The 3,748-nt window shown below is 39.5% G+C and overlaps 1 protein-coding gene and 1 long non-coding RNA gene across 3 annotated transcripts in view; one reads left to right on the top strand and one right to left on the bottom strand.

Moving 5' to 3' along the window:
* Positions 1-3,748, top strand: part of LOC109534242 (schwannomin-interacting protein 1 homolog) — a 33,317-nt gene that overhangs the window by 3,281 nt on the left and 26,288 nt on the right. The window lies entirely within an intron of this gene.
* Positions 3,691-3,748, bottom strand: part of LOC125503020 — a 313-nt gene continuing 255 nt past the window's right edge. The window contains exon 2 of the long non-coding RNA XR_007280653.1: positions 3,691-3,734. This is a non-coding gene — a long non-coding RNA (uncharacterized LOC125503020). The remainder of the gene's footprint in view (positions 3,735-3,748) is intronic.

Below are 3,748 nucleotides of genomic sequence, written 5' to 3'. Positions count from 1 at the left end.
AAATTAGATTGATTACAAATTATTTTTGCTCTATCATATAGACTTTTTACGATACCTTTTTTAACCATTATCGGGTGATTTGAGTCGAAATTCAAGTATCGGTTAGTATGAGTAGGTGTTCTATAGACCAAGGTTTCGAAATTGTCTAAATTTTAAAAAAATTTTTAAATTTAAAAATGCTCAAAGTTTCTTACAAATCGCGCAAAATCCTGATTTTCCTAGTTTTCTAAACGTGGGGCTCATATTTGCTGTCTTCAGTCAACTGCGTTGAATCGTTTAAAAATTCGCATCTTCCAAAGGAAACTAAGCAGCGACTTGCAATTTTTACGATCTTTAGATAATCCATGGCTCTAAATTTTCTACGGCAAGATTTTGCTTCGAGAGTTTCCACAATTTTTTTAAGATTCCACACCCCCAAAAGCAGCAACCCACTTGCCTTTGGCTAAACACACTTAGGATGTTTCGTCGCGTTTCAAAAAGCGAATTACCGCCTTTGGTCGACAAAGAGTCGTACCTTCAGATTACCGGACTTTTTCGTATAAATTCAATTTTAAAGTTTAATCAAAAGTCGCTTGCTGCTCAGTTTCGGTAACGACTGTTTGCTCGCAACAGCCAAACGTTGTTGCGAACTTCCCCGGAACTTCGATTTTAATTAATTTTATTTTCGCACCAGAAGATGTCTTGGATGAGTTATGAGGCCCATACGAAGGCGCTGGATACTTCGATAACTTTGGCCCGAGCGATATTGAATGGAACGAAGGGCCGATTGGATTAAAGAGCGGACAAGCTGAATGGCGCACAGCAATTGTTTGCCTCCTTTCGCAATTAAACTTATAATTCCAGCCAGTCCAGAACTCGAAATGCATCAGACAGTTAGTTGATTTCGCCATAGACAAAAGTTACATTTCGTACGTGTCCAGACAACGAAATTGGATGCGATGATTGTTCATGTTCCTGCCGAAGTTGCTTAACAAAATTAAACTTTCCACAGCGCCTCCTTCACGTTGAACAAGCGAAATTCATTCAAAGTTCTCTCCCATTCGGTTCAATTGGCACATTTCAATGATTCATGGCGCAACACTGCACAGTGTCAGCTGCTCAAATAATCCCAAACAATTTATCGGCCTTCCAGGGCCGAAGGGCTGCAGTATTTTGTACTTTCTGGAGATTTATTGTGCGCTGTTATTAATGGATTTCCTGGAAATCAGGTCAATAAGACGGACATTCTGGAAGGAAGCTTCGCTACAATGCCGGATTGCTCGCCACTTTATTTACTTACTCATGCATTTAGCGTCCAGAGAAACAATCCATTTTCATTGCAAACTTTGCTAGCTATTTGCGATTATTAGCCCGTTTCAAACGTGTTGTTTCTGCTGCTGGACGCTTAGTGCTAGCGCACAGCTTTAATCCAACTACAAAGGAATTTTCTGGAAAATTTCCCAGGAAATCTCTTAAGAAGGCTCATAAAGCGTTATTGTGCCTGCAGGAATGGCGCTCGTGCTTGCACTTTGCTTTTTTGGGCCGGAAACATGCCGACAATGTCGCTGATCTTCTGTAGACTAAAGTGGCACATTATCGCAGGCAATTTTCAGGGTTTCTTTCGCAATTAGTTGATTAGAGCGATTCAGCCAACAGCCAAAAGCCGGTGGATTTTGCAAGGAACCGCAAATTGTTTTACATCGTAAGCAGAAGCATAAACGGTATTTTCCTCGTTGGTAAACCCCAAAGTGAGAAATTACGTCTTGTGCTGGCAGCCGGGCGATCAGAAATCCGCCCCGACTTGAGCTCTTTATTACCCGGATTTCAATAGAGCAAACACTTTTGTTTGGCGGGCAACAATCCGCTTTTTATGTGTCGGTTCTGTTCAGATTTCTGCACCCTCGTCAGCAAAATGAACTTTGCGGTCGCAAACTTTAGCGGTTTGAGAGCCCCCAAACACTAAGTAGTTATCGAAGCGATAATTCAAAGTAACTAACAAAGATTCGTTGATATTTTCCGCACTAAATAAACCGAAACGAGCGAGCGCGAACTGAACGAACGAGTAAAAACAAGATGCGAATGGGCAGTGAGTGTCCAGGAAAACGGTTCTTTTTCACCGAGCCACATTTGTTAACCTGGCAAAAATCAGGATCCGGGGCTATTTTTGCGAAATTTTCGGGTTACTTAGTGTCAAGGGTCTTCTAACGATAGCAAAAAACTTCAAGTTGCTGCTTGCTTTAGTTTAAAACATGCACATTTTGAGAGGAGAAACTGCAATTTCGTGAGAAAATCCATTTTGGGACCGATACTCAGTTGGCAAAAAGTAGGCTTTTAAGTGATTTTTATACCACTTTGAGTATCAAACAAGTGCGCTCTCGCCTAAAATAGCCGAAAATTTCGAGCAATTCCTTGCCTTAGTTTAGAAGATTCGAATTTTTAAACGGGAGAACGCAGTTGGGCGAAAGCATCAAATTCTAAACCCACATTTACAAAGCTGGCAAAAAACAAGACACTAAGCGATTTTTCCAAAACTCTCAGAGCCGTTAGGCTCAAGTGTTTTCTAATGAGGACGAATATTTCAAACGCTACTCGCATTAGTTTGGAAGATGAGAATTTTTTAAAATGAAAGAGCAGTTGGGTGCAAACATTCATTTTGATATCGATTTTCCTTCAGGCAAAAATCAGGATTTTATGAGATTTTTATGAAACTTACCGAATCTTCAGACACAAGTTGCGTCTAAAGCTCGTGCAAATTTCAGGCCGCTACAAGGCTTAGCTTGGAACATGCGAATTTTTAGAGAAGAAAGAGCAGTTGGGTGAAAACATCCATTCTGAGACCGATTTTTGCTAAGCTGGCAAAATTGGTAATTTCTTCAATTTTTCAACCAGACTCTCAGCAGTTTTAGAGCCAAGTGTCTTATAAACCTGATGAAAATTTCAAGTCGCTACTTGCATTATTTTGGAAGATGCGAATTTTTAAAGGAAAAAGCGCAGTTGGGTGAAAACATCGATTTTCATACCGACTTTTGCTAACCTGGCAAAATTGGGAATTTCTTCAATTTTTCGACCACACTTTCAGCAGTTTTAGAGTCAAGTGTCTTATAAACCTGATAGAAATTTCAAGTCGCTACTTGCATTAGTTTGGAAGATAGGAATTTTTAAAAGAAAAAGCGCAGTTGGGTGAAAAAACCGATTTTTGCTAAGCTGGCCGATCGAGACCGATTTTTGCTAAGCTGGCAAAATTGGCAATTTTTTCAATTTTTCAACCGGACTTTCAGCAGTTTTAGAGTCAAGTGTCTTATAAACCTGATGGAAATTTCAAGTCGCTACTTGCATTATTTTGGAAGATGCGAATTTTTAAAGAAAAAGCGCAGTTGGGTGAAAACACCGATTTTTGCTAAGCTGGCAAAATTGGCAATTTCTTCAATTTTTCAATCAAACTTTCAGCAGTTTTAGAGTCAAGTGTCTTATAAACATGGTGGAAATTTCAAATCGCTACTTGCATTAGTTTGGAAGATGCGAATTTTTAAAAGAAAAAGCGCAGTTGGGAGAAAACACCGATTTTGAGACCGTCTTTTGCTAAGCTGGTAAAATTGGGAATTTCTTCAATTTTTCGACCAAACTTTCAGCAGTTTTAGAGCCAAGTGTCTTATAAACATGGTGGAAATTTCAAATCGCTACTTGCATTAGTTTGGAAGATGCGAATTTTTAAAGGAAAAAGCGCAGTTGGGTGAAAACACCGATTTTGAGACCGACTTTTGCTAAGCTG

This window comes from Dendroctonus ponderosae, unplaced genomic scaffold (genome assembly GCF_020466585.1).
Source record: "Dendroctonus ponderosae isolate FM_Combo_2020 unplaced genomic scaffold, Dpon_F_20191213v2 Dpon_F_20191213_11, whole genome shotgun sequence".
NCBI lineage: Eukaryota > Metazoa > Arthropoda > Insecta > Coleoptera > Curculionidae > Dendroctonus > Dendroctonus ponderosae.
This window is presented reverse-complemented; position numbering and strand designations above follow the sequence as displayed.